Source organism: Phocoena sinus, chromosome 20 (assembly GCF_008692025.1).
Source record: "Phocoena sinus isolate mPhoSin1 chromosome 20, mPhoSin1.pri, whole genome shotgun sequence".
NCBI classification, from domain to species: domain Eukaryota; kingdom Metazoa; phylum Chordata; class Mammalia; order Artiodactyla; family Phocoenidae; genus Phocoena; species Phocoena sinus.
Genome location: NC_045782.1, coordinates 53876987 through 53900374, shown reverse-complemented (window position 1 = coordinate 53900374; position 23388 = coordinate 53876987). Strand labels below are relative to the sequence as shown.

Here is a 23388-nt window from a genome sequence, read left to right as displayed (position 1 = left end):
GCTCCCTCCGGTCCAGCTTTTCTGTGCCCCCTGGTCCTCCCAGGAGGGGAGGGCAGGAAGAGAGGGGAGGGCAACGGGTAGAGCCATGGGTCAGTGAGGCCAAAACAACCTGGACGGAGGGTCCGCAAGGGACACGGAGCCAACCCGGAGACTCAAGTTTCTCCTTCAGGTGTCCTTCCAGAATTCTGCACTCCACACAGAGCCTGGACGTGCACTTCAGGGGACAAACAGTCCTTAAGCTGCAGCTGGGTGCCAAGCAGGTCCAAGAACAAAACCGAAGAAGGGTCTTCAAATACTTCCAGGATGTGCAGTTTGCGAGGGGAAGAAAAGGAGAAGCCAGAGGCCAGGAATACGCCTGTTATTTGAAACACCCAGTTCCACCGAAAGGTAAAATGGAGAAAAAACGTTTCAGGGCATCGTTTATACGACAAAAGTCAGCCATCTACTACTACTCAATAGTTATATTAAGCAGATGGTGAGGTCAGTCTTGCAGAATACTGTACAGGCATTAACACTAAATGCAAAGACGGGGAACTTAAGAACGTGAAGAACAAAAGGTTAAGTGAAAAGTGAGAAATCACGTGCTCTGAGATTATGATCCTGCAAAGTCCACAGAAAATGCAAACCCTTGATGATGAGGCAGGGTTCTAATGAGAGGGTTTTTTTTTTTTTTAATATAAAGTTGTTCTGAATAACAAATACGGTTGAAACAGTGGTGTGAAACAGAAACTCCCCAGAGCACCTGGAGAGGGGCGGCAGCGGAGAAGAGCACTGACCGCGTGTCCAGGAGCCCAGCGTGCTCACCCCCAGCCCCGGGGTCAAGTGCGTCCAGAGTACGGAGTCAGCATCTGTCGTCACGCTTCCCCGCCCCCGACAGCCAGGTCAGGAGCGGCCGCAGCCCTGCAGCCTCCTGATGGGAACCCTGGGGGCTGCCTGTCTCGGGGCAGAGCTTCCCACCTTCTGGGCCACACCGGGGCGCATCCCCGCCAGGAACAAGCGCTCCCCGCTGCCTCCAGCAAAGCCTCGTGAGCTCTTCTGCCCGCACCACAGTCCCCTCTTCGCTTCCCCACGTCCCAGCCCTCAGGGTTCCGTGTCCACCCCCTTCCTGACGATTCCAGGCAGCGCTGCGGTCTCCCTGACTTGGGAGCTGGTGTTCTTGTTCATTCTGCCTTTATTCACCCACGGCCCTTAGGCTGTTCACTTCATATCTTCTCCTCCAACTCCGGCTTCGAGATCCGAAGGTCTGGGGGGCTGCGTCTGCCTCACCTACTCCTCCCCTGCCCGTGTCAGGCAATCAAGCCCTGTTTGCTGACTGAGTGAATGGCTCCTTCCCCTCCCTGTCTCCTTAGATTGGGGTTGAGGTCATAGGGAGGAAGAGGCCCGAAAATGAAGTTAAATGGCATGTTTGCTTTTGCACGAAACGGCCTTGAGAATCAGCCGGGGGTGGGGGGGAATCAGCAGGGTGGGGAGCCTTGGAGAGGGAAGGGATTTGCCAACATCCTTGGATGTTGGAACAATGAGATGGGAGGGTCAAGTCCTTCCTGGCTGGACCAAGTTCCAATCTTCCACTGACTTTAATTGCTAGGAAACAGACCTCCACCGCCTGTCATTATGACTTAAGTCACAACAGCTGGAAGGAGGAAGCCAGGTCCATTATAGCTGGCTGGCAAGGGGGCACACGTGGATCGGGAACCCGGGCAGGAAGTGCTGAAGACAAGACACTTCTGAGACCCCCCAGGTGCAGAAGGCTACAGATGCCTCATTCCACGGACACGAAGTGTCCGTAACGGCAGGCTCACTGAGCAGCTCAGGGCTGGCCACGCGGGGATGCCTCAAACAGGCATCAAGGAGACCTCCTGGGGTTGATGGAAGTGCTCTAAATCTGCATGGTGGTGATGGTCGCACCGTGCTGCACATTCACTAAAAGTAACTGGGTTACTGTACATTTATAACGGGTGAACTTGACAGTACGTAAAGTATACCTCAACACGGCTGGTGCAAAAATAAAAAGCTGGTGGCCAGGAAGGCAGCTCAGAGGGAGAAGAATCAAGCATCTGTCTCAAACCTATGACTTGTCATGAGTGAGCTTTACCGCGAATGTCCTTTGCCCTCTAACTCCGGGGGCCGCAGCCCCAGCTGACAGCTGGATAGACTCCAGGCTTCCAGGTCCAAAAGGCTGAGCCCCTCACCAGCTGTCTGATTCTGAGCATGCTTCCCAACTTCCCCGAGCCTCGGTTTTCTCACCTGTAAAATGATGACAGTAATATTCACCCACATGTGTCATGTCCCCAGAAGGTGCAGGTCACAGGCCCTCCAATGCCACTTTCAGTGCTGCTTCTTTTAATTTAACAGGTACTTAAAGAGGCCTACGCAGTGCGCCTGGTACTATGCTAGATGCTTTAGGGGATACAAAAGTAACAGAAAAGGGCTATTTTCAAGTTTACCACCTTGTTGATATACTTATAAAGCAACTCGAGGTAGTTGAGGACAAAACCTCATAACCAGGATCTAAAAAGTCAGTGCTGAAGAGTCCTAAGGTCAAGGGGGCATGGCATGGAGGGAGGGGTGCTCAGAGGAGCTGGGGGCTGGGCCAGTGTGGACCAGAGGCAGGAGGGTCGGGGAAGAGCAGGGCTTTCCAGTCCCGAGGTCCGGTTTGAAATCCGGGCTCTGCCACTTCCCAGCTGTGATGCTGGGCAGACACTCAACATCTCAAGCCCCGTTGGGAATCCCTTCCAAGGTTTGTGGCAGGAGGAACGAGAAAGGCGCAGGACAAAGACCTACTGTATAGCACAGGGAACTGTGCTCAATACTCTGTAATGGCCTATATGGGAAAAGAATCTGAAAAAGAATCGATACATGTATATGTAGAACTGAATCACTCTGCTGCACACCTGAAACTAACACAACATTATTAATCAACTGTACTCCAGTGTAAAATAAAAATTAAAGAAAAAAAGGCTGTCACAGGGCCCGGGCACATAGTAGGTGCTCAGTTAGGATCAGGAGAACACACTGAGTCACAACGGAGTGAAGACTGGACGTGGAACAGCCGTGAAGGGACTGGCCTGGCAGAATACCATCTCCGAGCTCCCCTGTTCCTCCCCCAGAGGCCCCCCAACTCCTCTCCTCCTCGGCTCTGGGCCCCTGACAGACGACGAAGGAGGCCCCGACCCCAAACAGTTAATAGGGAAGACAAGAGCCATTTCCTTCGGGGAAGACACGGTCCCACTTAGCGTCTGTCTCAGCCCAAGTGGGCCATCTTCGTGAGCCCGACATGTCATCATAAATGAAAAATGAGGGAGGACCAGAGGCCAGAAAAAGAAGAGGAGAATCACACCAGCCCGCGTGCAAGGCCCAGGAGTCGGGGCTGGTGGGCAGCCCAGAGTCAGCAGGGCCAGCTGGGGATGCGGGAGCGGGGCGACAGGAGAGGGCAAGGTTACCAGCCAAGGGAAGAACCAAATCCCCTCCTTCCAGTGCAGGGGGGCAGGGGTGAACCTGCTGCATCCTCTGGGCTCTCCCTCAAACGCAGAAGATAGAATTCTGATGATGCAAACAGCCCCCTCCCAAGACAATGCGCCCACAAGGAGCGGGAAGGCCTTTTGACCTCCGGAGGGAGCACGGGCCTCAAGAGTCGACAGAGCTGGGCTGCCAAGTGGGGGACCCTGAGCCAAGTCCCGCGGCCTCTGTGACCTCAGGCAGGCTCTGCCACTGGGGAAAGGAGGATAAATGACAGCCCTCACGGGGCTATCGGGAGGGTGGAGATAGCCACGGAATGCCTGGCACAGAGCAGCCCTCCAGGTCCCTGCCAACATCGCCTGGTGCTCGGAGCCCAGGGGCTTGGGTTTGGGGCCAGGCTGTACCACTTCATAGCTGTGTGATTTTTGATAAGTTACTTGCCCTCTCTGTGCCTCGGTGTCTCCATCGGTAAAATAGGGACAATAGTAACGCCACTTCATAAGGCTATTTGAGGAATAAATGAGCGTGTGTGTGTGTGTGTGTGTGTCTGAGCACACCTACATGCATGTGTGGGTGCATGAGTGTGTCTAGCCTAGAGTGACGGATGTCTGGAACACAGAATGTGCAATTGCTATTACTAGCTAATACCATCAGTGCTTATTATTAACTCTCAGTGGTAGCTGAGGTCGTAACAACCTCAACATTGCAGCACTTCCTTCTCAGGCCACGTCTCTCTCTCCTGTCAGAGGCAGCCTCAAGGGGGTTAAACAGGCCCCTGGGCTGTCCCAGAGCTGAGCGTCCACAGCCTGCACCAGGACTCCCCATCACGGCTCCCACGGGCAGGTGGCCGGCAGTCCAAGTTCACCCAGCACGGGCTTCTTACAGGCAGTCAGGGCTGCGGTCTGGGGAACTGGAGACGCCCCCAGAGGGGCAGCCACGCCTGGCGGAGGCCTCCACATGCGTCCATCACATGAACAAGGGCAAGTTCATTCTCCAAGGACCGCAGGGTCCTACCTTCTGCCGAAGAGAGAAGGGTGATGGGAAACTACTTAAGGCCCACCAGCCCCTTGGGTTTAAAAGCAGATAATCATTAGTTAGAAGTCTGAGTCACTGGGTTTGGGGATACAGGTCCACGGGGGCAGCAGGGGTGTCTGTGGAAAGATGACATCATGGGGAGGTGCTCGGGGGCGGGGCGGGTGGGGGTATTGGAGGGTCTCCCTGCTGCTTCCAGACACCTGAGGTCTCCGTCTATACCGTGAGGCCAGGGGAGCGCCCTTCTCCCCACATCCCACAGGGCCTCACCCAGCTTCTGGGGGCTTCTCCAGCCACCCTGAGCGACAGGCGAAACTGCAACCCGCCAGAAGCCTCCACGTCAAGGCAGACCCTCTATCCATCCTCTCCCCACAAAGCCCAGGTCTCTTCTCCAGGAGCAGAGCTGATAAGGAAGAAGTTCCCCGAAATCTGCCCCAGAATACAAGGCATCCGGACCAGCCACCCGGCTTCTCAAGCCCCTTTCAGGGGCCCAGGCTCATGGGACAGAAGCCGCGATTCTCTCTACACCCGTGTCCTCCTTGCACGCCCTGTCCCTGCCCCCAGCCCTCGCTGGCCCCGACCTCCCGAAACAAAGGTGCTTTTTTCCCTGCTCCTCTCGGGGTCACCACATTTTCGTCAAACCTGTGCTTGTTTTCCTTCTGCTGGGGCCCATCTTGGCCGGCCTCCTCGGGCACCGCCATACCCTGGAGACAAACCCCGTATTGTTTCCATAGACCTAATAAATGACAACACTCCACACCTCCTGCCACTAACCCCGCTCGCCCGCCCAGCTCCCCCCCTGGCCCGGCCCGGCCCGTCTGAAGTCTCCCTTGTGCTAAGTGCTGCCCTCCCCCAGCCAAAGAACAGGAGGCTTATGTCAAGCGGGGAGAGAAACCGGCTTGCGCTAGCGGTGCCTCCCCGTCTGCGTGCTATCAGGTGAAGATTTGGTCCAGAGAGACGCAGCATCAGTGAGCAACTTCCATGAACCGGGCCCTTCCTCCCTTCCGCTCAAGCCTGGAATGGAAGGGAATGGGGGAAGGTGGCCAACGGTGCCGCAGAAGGACGCTCAGTGAGTTTTCCAAAACACGTCTTTCCTCGGCAAGCAGGCTTTGCCTCGCCCTTTGACAAAGTCGATGATGAAAGGGGTAGGGGAGGCTTAACAAGCACAGCTTGACTTCTCTCCCCACTGGCCCAGTGGATGAGGTCGGTCAGGCGCCGTCCGGAGGGGACCGCGGGTGCCCCAGGATGGGTGATCACCAGTGAGGAGGGCTCTGGGCTGTTTGGATGTGGGATGTGCCCGTGTGCGGGGTCAGGAGCCAAAACACGAGCCACGTGTCACGCCACCCAAACACAGATTTGCGCACGGATTGCTCTGGAGTCTGTAAACAGTCCCCTGAGCCTCCAGCTTTCACTGAGGGAAAAAAACCAGAAAGAGACAGCAGCTGCCTAACCTCTGCAGCCAACTGCTCCGGGCCCCGACCTCACGCTCAGCAAAAGCCCGTTCACCACCCACCAGTCAGGAGAGATCAACCACCCAGGAGATGGGCACCTTGACTTCTCACCCCAACCCGGCTCTGCCCGCCCTGACGGCCCTCGGCAAGGCCGGATGGGCCAGTGGGCTCTGCGTCCTCGCTGCTGCCACTGCAAGAGCCCTCCTCTGGGCAGGGTGCAGGGAGGGGTGACATACTACCCAGGGCAGGAGCGACTGAGCCAGGGGGAGATGCGAGTAAAGAGTCGGGAGACAGATGAGCCCACGGACACACCCAGACACACTCAGGAGGCCATGTGCAGGCACATCCTAAAACGCGATTGTTTCGTGTGCAGGGCTGGACGGGACTTGAGAGCTCGCCCCCGCTGTTCTGCCTACAGGTGCAAGCACAGAGTGGTAGAGGACCCTGACCGAGATCGCTCATCCAGGAAGCAACGAGCTGAGACTGGGACCTAGAGCCTCGAACCAGGGTCCAACGTGACTCCCGCCCTCTCCTCCGTGTCACCCCTCTGCAGATCAGTGAAACCCAAACCTCATGCGAGGAGTGGGTCCAATACACCCACCTGGATGAAGTGAGGGTTCACAGCCTGGTGACGGGGAAGAAAGGACCGGGGCACACCTGTCAAGGCAGCCACCCTGCCAAGAGGGACAGGGGGATGGGGTGGGAACCCAACACACACCCACCTGCCCCCTGGCCCCATCTGGTGGACGGTGCCATTGCGGGGTAAGTGTCCCCGGGACGGGCAGGGGCTTCAGGCCAGTAATTCGCATTTTCTGGGTCTGGTTCTGGAAGACTGGTCCAGGAACACACCAAAAATGCAGAGACCCACCCTCCAGCAGCCCAAGGTGAGGCTGCCGCTGCTTCTCCAGCAAGCCTACCCTCCAGCCGCCATCCTCGTGCCCATCGTCTCCCACTCCCTACCCCCCACCCAGGACAAGAACTCCGTCCCCCCTCTGCTCCGTCCTTCCACCCAGCTAACTGTCTTGTGTGCAGTCACTGTGCCCGAGGTCCAGAGAACCGTGGAACGGAGTACAGCTTGTGCCTCACAGGGGCCCCCTTTGGCTCCCTGCTGAATTCCCCATCCACCCTCCCCAGCCTCTCCCCCACGCCGCTGCCTGGAACCTGCTCTGAGGCCCGTCCCTCCCTGGGCAGGATGTCCATCTGCAGAGCCCAGGAGAGGTCAGGGTCTCACCAAGGTCTCTCCACCACTGCCCAGCATTTCGGGGGCGGCTCTCCCAGTTCACACTGGGGCAGGCAGAGGCTTTAGAATCAGACACGGCAGGCTGGAAGCTGAAGCGTTCCACTGCTGGGCGACATTAGGGGAGATGCTTTCCTTCTCTGAGCCTAGCATTCCAGGTCTGGAAGATGCTGTAAGGATTGAGACCTCAATCCACGTGCAGGGCATTTAGCATGTTCCACAAATGACAGCCCAACGTGATAGCTGATCACGGAAACCTCTCGTTTACACGGCTGAGTGAAAAGCTCTGAACCATGTAGTTAAAAAGGGCTATACCACATAGTGACAGGTACGGCCACCTGGGGAAGCAGGGGGTGCCCACACACCCACACCCCCTAGATGGGATGCATGCCGACAGGGCGCACGGGCGCACACGCACCCAGGTGGCCAAATTTATCCATGATGTTTGCTACCCAAAGTCCCTCAGATCGAACATCTTCTAAACATACACACACAGCTGGGGCCTGGCCCACCGAGTGGGTGAGGTGTTTCTGGGTTTTTTTTTTTTTTTAATCCAAATAGATAACTGAAACTAGGAATTTCTCCCTGGCAAACCAAGGCAAACTTGCCAAAGAGCATCCCAGTGATTTAGAGAGGAGAGGGAAGGTAATTCCAGCAGAGTTACAGCACTGCCCCACGCTGAGATTTCCCCCCAAAATAAAATGATAAGGTAAAAACCCCTAACTCTCCCGCAGCCCCCTCCGAGGTTCCTCAGACCCCACCTCCCACCCCATCTCCAGCACGAAGTCTCTGCTGGTCTCCACGCAGGGGTGAAAATAAAGGGAGTTTTGTCCTTCTCCCCTCCTCGGCGGGTCTGAGTGAGTTTATCTGACACTCCAGCAGGCTTTGTAAACTGAGTGTCCCAGGATAAACGCTCCCTTAAGAGTCGCTTGGCCTGGGACAGAGGGACCCTCTCCAGAGGAGAATGGGGAGCTTGTTCGGATGGTCTTTTAATATGGGGGGCGGGGTGTCACCGAGGACAGGCCTCCAACAGACTCTCACAGAAGGGTCTCTGTCCCGGGGCTACAATGGAGGGAATTCTTAAAGGCACAGATGCTGAAAGGGGGAAGGAATTTTTTTTTTTTCCCCCTAAGAGGAAGGGAGGGTGGTCAGGGCGGGAAGGAGAGGGGGTGTGATGAGGCCTTCTCACTCCCCAGAACAATTCAGGTTATAACAAGGCATCTCAGCCTGAGAGCAACAGATAGGCAAGCAGATCAGAGAATTCTCCGCCCCACGGAGGAGAATTCAAACAAACAAACAAGCAAAAACAGAAAGAAAAAAGAAGTTAAAAAAAAAAAAAACCCACTTCATCTGATGTATGCGGCCAAGGGTACGGCCATGTTATCCCATGATTTAAGTATGTCAATCTTGTTCAGACTTGACTCTTGTAAACATCTGCTTTTGCTCAGAATAAAAGATGAAGATTTGATACAAAAAAAAAAAAAGAATTCTACTCGAATCTGTTTGCTTTACGGGTTCCCGGTCTGCTTCCCAAATCCAGGATGTGAACCCCCCAGCCAGCAGGGAAGAATCACATTTTTTCCTACGTGAAGGGCCTCTATTCCATTATCAATCCTTGGAGGGCCGTCTGAGTCCAAACGTTCACTCTGGGAAAGGGGAAAGCAGAGCCCCCGAAGGGCCTTAAATAAATAAAATTCTCTCCATCCACAGGGAGAGGAGGGTCATTTATTCTTCTGGTTCTTGATTTTGTACAAGGTCACCCTAACAGATTTCTGAAGACATCCCAAACTATCACAAATGACGTTTTATAAAGACTGCCCTGTGAGCCTGTTGTATGTTTCGATTTCGTTTAAGTTGAATTGAGCATTTCTCCAAGAAGGCAAGCTGTGCTCCACAAAGAGCTGGGAGCGGTGGGACCACTGGGAAGGATCAGGCATTCCTTCTTCTCTACTTTGCTCGTGGTCACCTGCCCAAGACAGCGAGGGAAACAAGGAGACATCCTTGTTCATCCTCCATGCTGAAATTAATCAAGGAGTCACCCAGTCCACTTCTAAAGTACGCAGGGAGGAAACCGAGGCCCCACGATGTGACATAGCTTGCCCCAAACCACAAGGCAAATTAGGAGACTGAAATGGGCAGAAACCAGGTCTCCTGGCTGAGCAACCATCTTAACGGCACAAGGGAGAGAAACGTGCTGAGGACCACACCAAGCAAAGACCAGTAACACCTTCTGAAAGCAAGACACGTAGCTGTTTTCCCACTGGCATGTGTTGGGATAACCTAGCCCGAGGCCACAGACCCAGCATCCACAGACACACGGCAGCAAAATGGTGGAACAGTGTGGGCCTTGGACCTGGCAGGTCACCGAGTGTATACCGTCTTTACTGGCGTCGGCATCAGGCCGGCTGCTGTGAAATCGGAGCGTGCACACCTCTGATTTCATTGAATAAAAAAGATCCATGCGTGTGAAACAATACATAGTATTAGGCAGGCAAGTATATAATGTTATAGGTTATCAGTGCTGTAGAAGTTCAGGAAAGGGAAAGAGTGGATGAAAAAGAAAACATTGCAAAAGTAGAGAGTAAGTGCCCGGTTGGTGAGTTTACTCAAGTCTAGTCCGGGCAATCACCGGACAAGAATATTGGATTCTATGGCCCCTGCACTGGTGAATGTCACTGACCTTGCACTGGGAGAGTCCAGGGAAGGAGAACAGAAGGACACAGCCCATGAGGAAAGGAGCAGCGAACAGGTCACAGGGAAGAACGGGTTGAGATAAGCTCACTGCAGACCCCAGGAAGGAAAAGCTAACTGCAGCGCCTCCTCTCCCCAGGCCCTGCCCCATTCAAGCCAACAGAGGTTCCTGGGGCTGGTCATTTGCCATATTTGCCTTGCACATCCGAGGGGACATTCTTTACATAAGTCATCGCACGTAAGCCAATGGAGGCTGCAACCCAAATTCTGCATTTCCAAGAAGAAAGCCAAAAGTGAATTGGACCTCTTGGGTAGAAGATGGGAATCTTCCTCCCCAATTAAACCCAGCAACATCTGAGCAAAGCTGTAACTGCAGGCCAAGCAGACAGAGCCATGGAGTTGGTCCATTTCTTTAAAATCGACACAGGGTTTAAGCCAAGAAGCGGGGAGAGAATAAGTGGGAGGAGAAATCCAAGATTCAGTCCACCTGGTCCAATAAATGAGACATGCTCCGACTCCCATCTGCATCCTCCAACCTCAAGGACACACAGGCTCCATCCCCCAGCCCACCCAACCACGTCCACTAAAAGGGTCTCTTCATTGTGCGAAGGACAGAGTACACGGCGGCTGATGGGGGTGCAGCTTGGATGGGGCAACAATTTCTCACCTGAGCCTTATCGCATTTGGAGGTGACGATGGTACGGCAGCGGCAGCTCTCTCCAATTTCCAAGTATGACATCAGAAGGGCAAGGCCAGCCACGGGTCTGCTCTGGAAGCGCAGCTGAGCTTTGAGCTCATGCAGTGAAGTGTACACACTGCTGTCCCAGTGAGTAAAAATCAGAACCTCAACACAACACTCCCACCGAATGCCTGGACGATGGGCCAGTCTGCTTTCCTGCCCCACTCAAATACATACACCCACCCTTCCAAGCCCTCTTTATCACAAGAGTCATCCGCTACCTGCCCACGATTGCGGGAGATGGAAACACGACAGGAACCCAACTCGGTATGCCCTGGCCTCAGCATCCACCGTGGGACTTCAGTAACAAGGGACATGACACTGATGCATGGTTTGGACTTGGGCATCTCCGAAGTGAACAGAGTCAGGACCATACTATGGGGAAATGTGCTGGTTTGGAAAACAAACAGACCTGCATCTGGATCCTGACTCCGCGCTTGCCAGTTGGGGTGTGCAGTGACTTACAGCTCTCCAAAGCAGACTTTACATCTGTAGAGAGGAATGTGAGGATGACAAAGCAGAAGAGTGAGGCCTGGGGGCAAGGCTAGAACTTGCAGAGCAGTTCTGGAGAACTCCTCATCAGGGCAAACTCTAGTAGATGCATCTTTCAGTTACTTTTGGTGTTAACGGTCTTCACGTTGAATTCGCTGTCCCATCTGCAGAGAAGAGTCAAGTCTACTCCCAGTTCCACTCCCAGAAAGACGCAGGGCCTCGCCTCCACCAGGAGAAGGAGGAAGAAACACTGCTTTAGACTTACCGGTGTGTTATTGGGGAGGAAGAAGTGAAGGATGGGTGAGAGCTCTAGAGCCGCCATCAAATCCACGTGATTTGTGACTTCTAGCACTCTTCAGAAAAAGCAGGGAGCCAAGCTTGCAGCTGGATGAAGACAGTCACGTGCCAACCAGGAAGCAGATCAGGTTCTGGCTCTGCCGCTGACCAGCAAGGGGACTTTGGACAAGCACCTTAAGCCCTGGAAGCCTCCGCTTCCTCATCTATTAAATGGGGCAACGCTAAATACAGCGGCCAGCAGCGTCCTGGGACATCAGTGCCTCGCACACCCGCTTTCCTCTCAGTCCACCACCCTCCCTAAAAAGGCTGTTGATACTCCAGCCCATGACAATGAGCTTTTCTCCGCACGATGGCAGATGAGGATGGCTGGAAGCACCTGCCAGGGCAGCAAGGTTTCCTTTAAGAGCTCCTACAACCCACGAGCATGAGTCACAGCTCCTCAAACAAAGGCTACCTGTGTACCGTGCGGACAAAGCAAGGAAAATAGGGTCCCCCGCCTTGAGCTCAACGGCCTGGAGAGCAAGGCTGTGTCTCTACCATGGAGCCCCCAGAAGCTGGGGCACAAGTTGGCCCAGGGATGTGCAAACACAATGGAGCCATCTACGTCGATCCACTTGGGAGGCCACTCCAGAGCGAGCCCTCCATCTGACCAAACGGGGTAGCCCGCCTCCTCCCTGGGTTGCCAAACACAGGAGCCCGGCGAGAAGTCGGCACAAATCCACTGGCCTCAGCTCCCGTCATGGGGCTTCTCCTACCCAGTACGGGACCCATGTGCCCCTGCAAGGTAGACTGGGAGCAATGCCCCTAGTCAAGAGACGCTCAGAATCAGGGAAGGTGTTTTTCTTCGCTTTGAAGAAAGCTCAGTGAGAGGTGCCACTCTAAGCAGTGGCTGCTATTCCCAGGAACAACCCTTTTGTGCAGGGAAATGAGAACCCAGTCGTGGGCGATGCACCGGGAGGCTGGACTTCCCAGCTCCCCGATGGAGCGACACTAAGTCCCTTGAAAAAACACAGACTCTCGGAACTTCCCTGGGGGTCCAGTGGTTAAGACTCCGTGCTTCCAGTGCAGGGGGCGCAGGTTCGCCCCCTGGTCGGGGAACTAAGATTCCCACGTGCCACGCAGTGTGGCCAAAAAAAAAAGGAAAAAGAAAAAATGGACTCTCAGGTTCAGAAATTCAGAGCAAAGAACTGCTGAGGTTCATTCACGTATCAGCTTTCACTGAGCATCCACCTGCCCTGCGCTCTCCCAGGTCCCACGTGTCCAACGGTAAACAGGATCAACACCCTGCCCCTACCGTGAAACGCTCTGCTGTATTATCCAGTAGCCCAGTTCGTCCACGGCAAACATCTGGTGTTGTCTCTCTGCATCTCTCCCGCCCCAATCTGCAGAATCCCCGTGGCCCTGGGGAGGGAAGCTGCCTCCACCCAGAGACCCAGGTGTCAGGCACGTGAGCACAGGACACAAACAGGGCATTCCACCTCCTGGCCACAGGGATGGGTCCAAGGGTGAGCGCGCGTCCAGGGTCGTCACTCGGGGGTGCTGAGCCACAGGCATCCTCTTGCATCTGCTGGGTCTGCAGAGGCAGGGGGCCTGCCGATGCTTCTGCTCCTTCTGCTTCCACTAGGGAAGTAAAGCTAAGAATGAAAAGAAGCGGAGACAAACGAAGAGCCAGCAAAATCCCCCAAAAGCACAACACCTGGACTTCACAGCTAGGTGGACACCCCCAAACTCATTGCTTAAAGCCAGTTGGAGTTGGTTTCTCTGAAACTTGCAGCTAACAGTGACCCACCTAGAAATACCCTTCTTTTATGGATGAGGAATTGAACGCAGAGAGGCTCAGTGGCTTGTACAAGATCACACATGCGCTGGTGACTGGGGCGGGACGGGGCCCCAGTGCTGGGCATATGCACCGCGACCTGGGTTGGAACCGTGACTCCATCCTTCAAAGCTTTGGGGCCTTAAGGATGTTCCTTAAACTCTCTAAGGCCCAGATGTCAGAGATGAGAGTGTCCACACCCAGGGCGGTGGGGACCAAGGAAAACGGGCTCTGGACCTCCCGCTCTGATCTGCCCGAGGCTGGCTTCTCTCTCTTCCCAACATAGCAGCGCTCCCGGTTGCCAGCGCTGGCTGGTGGATCCCTTACATGGGGATGTGGAAGGAACAGGGCTGCTTCCTAGTATAGGGGACAGGCGACATCCAACGGCCAATCTGACCAGTGAATGCGGCCATACAAGCATCTCCCCCACGTCAGTGTCTTACAGACAGCTGCCCAGGGTGACAAGGGCAGAGACAAACGTTTGGAAAAGAGGAAAGGAGCTGGGCAAGGAGGGGAAACGGGGGCCAGGGTGAAAGAGGAAAGCAATTCCAGGAAAGGTGGAAAAGCCCAGTGGCCGGGGTGGAATGAGAAGCCAGGGCCACCTCAGCTCCCTGGTTAACCACATTCCTGGTTCCCATTTCGGAAATTTAATTAAAAACCCAAACATCTATATTTCCCAACCGGTTGGCCAGTGGCCACGGATTCCCTTCGATTCAGAGAAACTCCCTCTGCGTGACCCTGGGGCCACGACACACGCCCGGTGTGAAGCCAGAGGAGGAAGGGTCGCAGGCAGGGGTCACGGGGTGGCAACTCCCCTATAGAGAAGAAAGCCTCCTCCTGGCTTGGGACGATCTTGTTCTGTCACCCCAGCCATAGGAATAGCAGTTCTGTTTCTCGTTGCTTCATTTTAAAAATTAAAAAAAAAATCATGATTAAAAAAATAAATATGAAAAAGAACCACATTCATGGTGGCTCCAGAGACACAAGGTCGCCTTCCGCCCACCGCGTAGGGGAAGGTGCAGAGGCCCAGAGAGGCAAAGCCGCTCCCCAGCGGGGAGCAGACCACCCGGCCCCCGGGGTCAATAAAACCACTTACTGCCAGTCCCTTCCCTACGCCCAATCTGAGGCCGGACACACGTGCTTGGGACGTCGGATGACAAATGGGGTCAGACAGAGCTTTCAGGGCTCACTCACGGCTTCGGGAAGAAAACCCGAGACCAGAGGTGCTCATCGTAACCCAGGCGCCAACCCAGGGCTCCGTCAGAGCTGCCGTAGAAATCTGACATCTCACCCCCAGGCTCAAAAGGGCGTGTCTTAGGACACTCGACTACACAGCAAAGGGTTCTATGGAAAAGCAATTTATTTTTCCAAAAAAACCCACACTCAGCAAACTTCATATATGCAGTTTGACCATGCAGGACACGAGAGAGGATCCTCCCCGAAGTTCTCTCAAATCATGAATCCCATCTGTCTTCCCAGCCCGCCCCACCCCCTCCCTCCCCCACCAACACTAAAAAACGTGTCACTTTTCACAGGTGTGGCAGGTGAGGGGTAGGGGCTCACTGTCCTGGGTGGTTATCTAGCTGTGTCATTCCCCTCACCTGTGCCTTAACATCCTCTTCTGGAAAATGTGGATGACACTCATTTCAGCAGGTTGAGGGTGGCACCAGGTGGGGTAGGGAAAGAAGAGCACTTGAAAAACTCCAGTGCAAATAATGGGGGCGTAAGGAACCCACTAGATCACCAAACGTTTTCATTTAGAAAGAATGGATGCAGCAGACTCGAAGCTGGGGGCCCCCCACGTAAACTCTCTGCTCCTTACTTCCCTGGGCTCTTAGCTCTTCGTGAAGATTCTTCCTCAAAGTGAGAAGGAGATCCCAATGGCTTCCTGAGTATACACTGGGGGGAAAAAATCTGACCGTCCTAGTCAATTTGCATTTAAAATTAGTTAAGTGCCAATTCACATCCACTGGGATGGTGACTATTACTAGAAAAGGAAGGAAGGAAGGAAGGAAGGAAGGAGGGAGGGAGGGAGGGAGGGAGGGAGGAAGGAAGGAAGGAAGGAAGGAGGGAGCGAGGGAGGAAGGAAGGGAGGGAGGGAGGGAGGGAGGGAGGGAGGGAGGGAGGAAAGGGCTGTCAAGGATGTGGAGAAACTGCAACCCTTGTGCCTTGCTGGCGGGAATGTAAAATGCTGCAGCTTCTGTTGGAAAACAGTATGGCAGTTCCTCAAAAAGTTAAATGTAAAATGACCATATGACCCAGCAATTCTACCTCTGGGTATATACACAAAAGAACTGAAAGCAGGGACGCAAACAGATATTTGTACCCCTACGTTCAGAGCAGCATTATTCATGGCCAAGAAGTAGAGGCCACCCAAGTGTCCATCAACAGATTAATGGATACACAAAATGTGACGTATACATAAAACGGAAAACTATTCAGCCTTAAAATGGAAGGAATTCTGACACACACTACAACATGGGTGAAGCCTGAGGACATGATGTGAAATAAAGCAGACACAGAAGGACACATATTGTATGATTCCACTTACAGGACATACCTACAGCTGTCAAAATGATGGAGACAGAAAATAGAATGGCAGTTACCAGGGGCTGGGGGCTGCGGGAGTCAGTGCTTCACGGCCACCGAGTTTCAGTTTGGGGTGATGAAGAAGTTTTGGAGATGGACGGTGGTGATGGTAGCACAGCAATGTGAAAGTACATAATGCCACTGACACGCTGACAAATGGTTAAGGTGGTAAACTTGTGTTATGTCCATCTTACCATAATTAAGAATGGTTAAAAATGTTTCCAAAGTTAGTTAAGTGAAGAAGGTACAAGGGCAGAAACGAGCACTGTCGCTTAGAGCTCCTGAGGATTTCACTCACATACTGAAGAATTTGTCCCCAAAGGGCGGCATCTCAGACACCTTCTTTTCCACGCCTGAGACACAACACCGGCCCAAAGAGCGCTACCGCCCAGCTGCTGACCCAAAGCAACTGCACCAGTGTCTAAAGAACCAGCCAAGGACTTCCCTGGCGGTCCAGTGGTTAGGACGTCCCCTTCCAGTGCCAGGAGTGCGGGTTCAATCCCTGATCAGGGAGCTAAGATCCCACATGCCTCGTGGCCAAAAGACCAAAACAGAAAACAAAAGCAGTATTGTTAACAAATTCAATGAAGACTTTGAAAATGGTCTGCATCAAAAAAAAAAAATCTTAAAAAAATAAAGAACCGTCCAGCAGGCACCAATATTTGCAGAATTAACGAGCGAGGGAATCTGAAGCAACGGATTGGAAATGTGTCTATAATTAGGGAGAGGGAATATACTCCACTGGTGGCTCAGAAAGCACGGCCGAAATCCCCAACGGATCATCTGATGGAACTGCTGGGCAGGCAGAGATGGTCTCTCCCGCCCTGTCCTGCCTGGGCTCTCAGACCAGTGAAAGGAAAGGGGAGGAAACTGCTGAAGAGAAATGAGGTCAAGGGCCCACATTTTAGGCAAAGGCGGCGGGTCTGAAAACCATTAAAATCTGACCCTATAAGAGGCATTTTCCAAACACCTGGGAGCCTCACGGACCCGAGGGGAGGGACTGATTTATTTCCGGAGACCCAGAACCACAGTCCCTCTGTCGTTTGCCCGAATGCGGCTGCTTCTGTTTTCACCACCCCCAGAAGGCAACTGGTCTCAAGACTTCTGTGTAAAAACCTGTACCAACACACCAGATACGGGAGGAGGTGATGATTCACGTTACCAGAAGAATGCTTTGACAGAAACTTGCCACTTCAGCATTCCTGTAGCTTACAAATTTCCTCCAGGCCTTTCACATATCATGTGATCAACCGAGATTGGTTTTTGTACAGATATTCTTCCAGGCACAAACCTAGTCCGTAAAGCAAGGGAGCCGGAGTGGTTTCGAACAGACTGTCTTTCGCCAATGGCATAGCTCAAAGAGAGGAAATCTATCCAGGACCATTCCTGTCCTCTTGTGAAATGAACTGAGTGCATCCATCCTGTGATGAAGGGGGTGCCGACTAGACGTGGAGGACCCCAACCAGTTCCACGATGACAGTGGACATTGCCTAGGACGATGCTGGCCAGAAAGAGAAGTAGCAGGGTCTGCCTGGGCACACAAATGTCCCAGGGAGCTGCCTCTTAAAGCTGCCCAGGCTCCCAGGGAACTCACAAACCCCAGAGGAGAGGCTGCAGATCTTATACCTAAAGCCCAGAACGGCAGTTCTTTATCGTTCACCCAAATACAGCCGCTTCTGTCTTCACTGAGTACAAAGGGCACCAGATTTCAAGACTTCTATGTCACAACCTGTGCCAACAAAACAAGTAAGTAGATGTGGGGGCCAGACCAGGTGGAGGCAAGCTGGGAAGACTTCCTGGAGGAGGTGGAGGACAGAGACGCTTTGCAGCTGGCTACGCTTGAGTGGGAAAAGGCTCATTTCTGGCTTTAGCCGGCCAAGAAGTCAATCAACTCCCTGTTTCTTACAGTGCCCACCTGTATTAAAATGGCCTGGGGTGCTTGTTAAAAATACCCATTTCTGAGTGCTACCCCCGACATGTACCAAAACAGAACCTCTAAAGGTGGGGGGAGGGTGGGGATGGCTGCTAAGAATACTCAGATTTTTACCAAATTCTCCAAGCACTTCGTTTTTATGCAAACCACAGGGTGCAGGCCAGGGGGCTGGGGGAGCAGCTCCAAGTACGCTGGCTGAAGCGGGTCCACGCTGATCTGGGAAGAGCTGGGCAGGGAGGACCCATGAGGAGTCACTGAGGAGAGGGACAAGGCAGGTGCAGACAGAGGGCTGTTCCAGGACCGTTTAGTCACAACATCCCCCAAGCCCTCTCCCACCGACACTTCCTGTTATGATCCTAACTGGAGCTGGCTGGTGATAGAAAACGCCTGTGCCAGTGCACAAAGGGCAGGGGACAGAGGGAAGGAGGGAGAGAGAGAGAGACAGAGAGAGAGAGAGAGAGAGGATGAATATCTTTCAGTTTACAAGCTATAACAGGAAGGCTGGGAGTATAAGAAAAATCAAGTCTAGGCGACCAGACCCTAACAGTAATGAGAAACTCTATCTGGACAACAGAAGTCTGGTTGGTTGAGATTTAAGTAACCTCAGAACTTCCTCATCCCAAACAAACATCGCCTACACTCTAACTGCGGGCAGCCACCCCCAGCTGGAGAAGACAGCCCGAGTTTGCGTGTGTATTGTCGGTGGAAGGTTTGGACTACTGTGGTCTCTGTTGCAGGCGGCAGGAGAAGGGCCTCTTTCATGAGTTTCCTCAACTTCACACAAGTGCTCTCTTATGCAAAGACGCTGGGCCAGCCTCCATCCACATGAGTGGCTTCCAAATACCCCTCCAGGCTGGCTCTCCTCAGCCCTAAAGAAGAGGGGGACCCCACCCCCCAGCCCAAGGTTGCTAGACAAAACCCTCAATCCACACTGAGGCACGAGCGGAAACCCGTGTTCCCTTAGATCTGCCCAGATCACCAGTGAACGCTGCCTCTGCTGGGTTTGCACACTTAGCGCCCGACACACCTGCCGCTCAGGCGGCGTGAATCACAGGCGCGGCACGCTGGACTCGCCGCCGCCGGGTTCGGGGCTTGACAGCTGGCTCTCACGCACCCGGATGTCATCCTCCACCTACACACACCCCCAAGGCACGTTGGGACAGATCAGGCTACAACCCGATTTCTACTAAACGACTCATTCCCAGGGGAGGTCCACGGAAGGAAGGAGAAGGGTACATGGAGATGCTTCTCCCACTCATGGTCAAGGGTCCTCTCCCCTCTACACCCTGGAGGGTCTCATCTGCCCTGCTGGCCGTAAACAGTGAGGAGGGGGTGAGTTAACCTGGGGAAGGAGATGGGATGGACTTCTCAGTTTTGAACCATCTCCAGAATAAAGACCGTCTGCCTAGATGAATAAGCTTTAGCGCCCTCCTGTAGCACAGCGCTTATCGTTAAGGATCCTATATTGTACACTTAAACATTTGCTAAGAGGGGCGAGCGTCCATTAAGTGTTCTTGTCGCCAAAAAATAGTAAAATAATAAATAAGAGGGCGGAAGGAAACTTTTGGAGGTGATGGGTATGCTTACGACAAAGACTGTGGTGACTGTGGTGTCAGACTCACAGCGTATACTTATCACCAAACTCACGAGTTGCAGACATGAAACATGTATAACCTTCTGTATGTCAATCATGCCTCAGTTAAGTGGTCTTTAAAGTAGACAGCCTGCTGAATCCCTCTCAACGTTCACTTTTTCACAAGACAGCACTTTCTGCCATGCAGGATCCTGAAATGGATCCCGGACCAGCAAAAGGACATTAGTGGGACAACTGGAAAAATTTGAATAAGGCCTGGAGATTAGTTCAAAGTATTCTATCAATGTTAATCCCCCACTTTGAGCATCTCACTGTGGATCTATAAGATGTTAACATATAGGGAAGCTGGGTGACAGGTATAAGGGAACTCCGTGTACTGTTTGCGCAACTCTCCTGTAAATCTAGATTTCTATCAAAATCAAAAGTTAATAATACTTTTTAAAAGGACAGCCTCCTAGTAAATCTCAGTCTCTGGCATTGCTGATATCATTTCGACCCTAGTCCTGAAGGCAAATTTCAAGTTACTCTCGTAACCAATATGCAGATCAACTCTTTGCTTCAGGAAAAACAAAACGAAACAAAAACTGCATTCACTCAGTAAGCACTGTCTGGGCTCCTACTGTATTCTGGCTCCCAGCCGTGGTATTATCTGCTGGCTAAGTGGTGCAATCTTCCTCCAAGCCCACCTCGTAAATGTCTACCAAGAGGGCCACTCCTCTGATTTTAGACATGACTGACTTAGAGCAAAGAGAGTGACTTCTGGGAATTTTCCAAAGGAAATAATTCAGAATGTGCAAATCCTTATGTACAAAAGACACTCACCAATGCATGAATTCAAAGGGTAAAAATTTGGAAATACCTTGGTGTCCAACAATGGGAGAATTGTCACGCAAACTATGATTCAATGCCTGCAGTGAATACAGTCATTATGTGGGGAAATGTTCAAAAAAAAACAAAGCGAGGGGGAATAAAGCGGAAAACAAGGTTGTACGTATTGCAGGACTTCAGCAGTGAGGACATGTGTCAAATTGCCTGCATTACTGTGGGAACTGGGTGTTTCCTTTCCTGTTTTTTGCTCTTTTTTGTAGTTTTCTATGAAAGACAGAGAAAGGGCACGGATTACCTTTAAAATCAGAAGGGGTGCAGAGGCGGGGCTTCCGGCCATCAGTGGGGCAATTTCAACAGTTCCTCTCCCAGAGAAGGTGAGGAAGGGCCACAGGGTACATACTGCACCAACGTGGGCAGTTCCACGGACCTGGGTGTGGCCAGGGCACAGGCTCCTGGGGGAGGGGCGGTACCAACACACATCACCTTTTTTCTTCCTGTGGTGCCTGGCTCTCCCCCTCTTCCCAAGCAGGTGCTCACGGGAGGCACTGGCACCCTGCACACAGTCCAAGGGAGACCGGTGACAGCTTCCAGAAGTGTTCTATGCAGGAGGGACTTCTGGGCAGGAAATGGATCATCACAGACAGACTGCCAACAGGGCTGGAGGGAGGGGAGGGAACCCCATATCTGGGAAAGCACCCCCAGGAAACCATCTTCGGGGGAAAGAGTGGAGGACAAGTGCCAAAGGGGGAGCAGGAAAAGGAGGCCCCTGGTTTATCTGCACATCAAGGCGGATTCGCTCATTCATTCAACAGACATCTACTCTGCACCTACTCAGTGACAGGCACGGCGCCGCTCCAAACAGCGCCCACACAAAAGGACGAGGATAGGAGGGGGCTATGGATTCAGAAGCAGCTTGCTTCCAGTTCAGGACTCAAGACTACGCCCCCTCCCCGCGCTGGCCGGGAAACCTCTTCCATTAACAATCTGCACTGACGGCGGGGGGGCGGGGGTACGCCCTGGACCGAATGCCTGCTACCTCCCACCCGTTCAGAAAGATGCCTGATGGGTGGCGCAGTCCTTGCAGTAAAGCCGCTCACCAGCAACCAGGACCGGGGACCAGGGACATTCACCACCCCCCCGGCGAGAGGGGCTCCAAGCGCTGCGCCCCGATCGCATTCTGGGTAGCCAGTGGGCAGACGACGGGAGCTCACCGAGGCGGCTCAGCTCTCGAGGTAACGGGCCCTGCAGGGCGACAAGGTGAGAAGGTAAGCGCGATGGGGGGTCGGGCGGATACGCCCAGCACGCGGACCTCTCCCCAACTTGGGGCTCTGTCCCCCGGGGCAGCCAGCGGCCAGGAGGCGTTGGAAAGGGAGATGACCGAGAGCGCCCAGGATGGGCGATGACCACCGCCACCGGGAGAATCGACTCCGCCTGGAGGCAGAGGGATGGCTAAAATGACCTCTGGAAAGATGTCAATTACAAGAACAAAAATTTCAACCCAGAACCCCATGACCTTCATAAAGCGACGCAGGGGGTGAAAACCCCCCCTCTTCCCCCGAATCGCGGGGCAACTTACCTACAGATAAGGGACTCGACTGTTAGGTAGAATGTCCATCAATCCACGGATGGAGACGAGGTTGTGGGTCATCCGAGCCCGGCCGAGACGCACCAAGTAATCCAAGTTAGAGGGTCCGGAGGCCCCTACCCCATTCCCAACTTTCCATCCAAGGCCAAAGCGCCGGCAGCCCCGGCCTCTGCGCCCGGGACCCGCGGAAATCGCGCTTGGGTTCGCTGGCCCGGGTTCCCCAGCGGCGCCCCGGCGAGCGCACCCCGCCTCCTCGCGCTCGGAGAGCAGCGCCTCGCCTTTCTTCGCTGCTTATCGCCAGCGCGACCCCAGAGATCCCAGCCGGGAACCCCTCTGCCGAGCCCGGAAAAGCGCCAAGGGCAAATCCGCCGGGCCTGGGGTTTGCAGGTCCGCGGGGCCCGGGCGGCGGGGGCTGGGAGCCCGCCGGGCAAGAGAGGCTCAGGTGAGAAGCACCGAGCGGCGGCTGCCAGTTACGGGGCGTGACGCCCCGCAACCACACCGCCTCGCCCGCGCCACCTCCGCGCTCTGCCCGCGGTCGGACCATTCTGCCTTTAAATAGCAGCCGGGCCCGGGGCGGGGAGGGGCGGGGAGGGCGGGGAGCGGGACGAACTGTTTCCTGGGAGATGTAGTTCCGTCTTCCAGCCACAACAAACGCAGAGCAGCGTAGGAATGGTTGGGGTCCGCCCGCCAACAGCTGTCCTCCCCGGCGCCCTAACTCCGGAGACAAGGCTGGGATTCCAGCCTCACTGCCAGCTCCGTTAGGTCTAGGCTGCCCTCTGTGCATAAGGTGGGTCACACCAAGCTAAATTCTGCCCAGGACGACCAACCTTAGTAGCCCTGGAGTCGGGCAAACCCAGCTAAGTTGCAACCCCTGCCTGCCAACAACTAGCTGTGTGCCCTTCACGTTGGAATTACCATGTATGCCTTGGATTCTTCATCTGACACAGAGACGGGATATTAGTGTCTGCTACCACTGGATCGTAGAGGGAGGTGACCCTCCAGGGCGGCCTGATCTCCCCATCCCTAAGTGCTAAGCAAACTTGATTTCAAGGCTCCACTTGTGCAAACCACTGGCCACCCTGAGACCCTCCTAGATTAAAATTCTGGAGCTCCCACGGCCCGGTCAGTCAGGCTTCAAGTTCTGCAGCCGCCTCTCGTTCATTCACCACCTGCACTCACTGGACGCAGGAAAGCAGGAGTCAAGCCAGAGGGGCTCACTCAAGCCTGAGGAGGACACGGCATCGTGATAACTGCGTGGATGTGAAAGAGGCTGTATGGACCACGTGCACCTAACCCTGCCTGGGGGCAACAGCCAAGCTGTCCAGAAGGCGGGTGTCTGACCTCATTCTGGAAGGAATGGTTAGGAAGCAGCCAAACAAAAAGACACAAACACAAAGCAACCACAAAGGAGGGCAAGAGAGCCATGCCTATGAGGAAACACTGAGGGTATAAAAGAAGGAAGGGGGACAGGCTGAAGCGGTGGGGGGGGGGGGGGCTTGTGTTAATTTCCTGGGACTGCTGTACAAACGCGTGGCTTAGAACTACAGAAATGTATCGTCTCACAGTCCTGCAGGGTATTTATTGATATGTGCATACACATGGGTTAGTACGCACACATATCTCCCTGCTCTCTCTGCTGAGAGGTCCT

General features: G+C 53.9%; 1 long non-coding RNA gene across 6 annotated transcripts in view; it reads right to left on the bottom strand.

Annotated features, from left to right (window-relative positions):
• The window catches only part of LOC116745538, a 170086-nt gene extending 147819 nt beyond the window's left edge, over positions 1-22267 (bottom strand). For 3 of the 6 annotated variants that reach the window (XR_004347459.1, XR_004347454.1, XR_004347456.1), the window contains exon 1: positions 21732-22267. This is a non-coding gene — a long non-coding RNA (uncharacterized LOC116745538). The remainder of the gene's footprint in view (positions 1-21731) is intronic. The other 3 variants (XR_004347455.1, XR_004347458.1, XR_004347460.1) reach the window with 1 other exon arrangement.
• Between the last annotated feature and the right edge of the window lie 1121 nt (positions 22268-23388).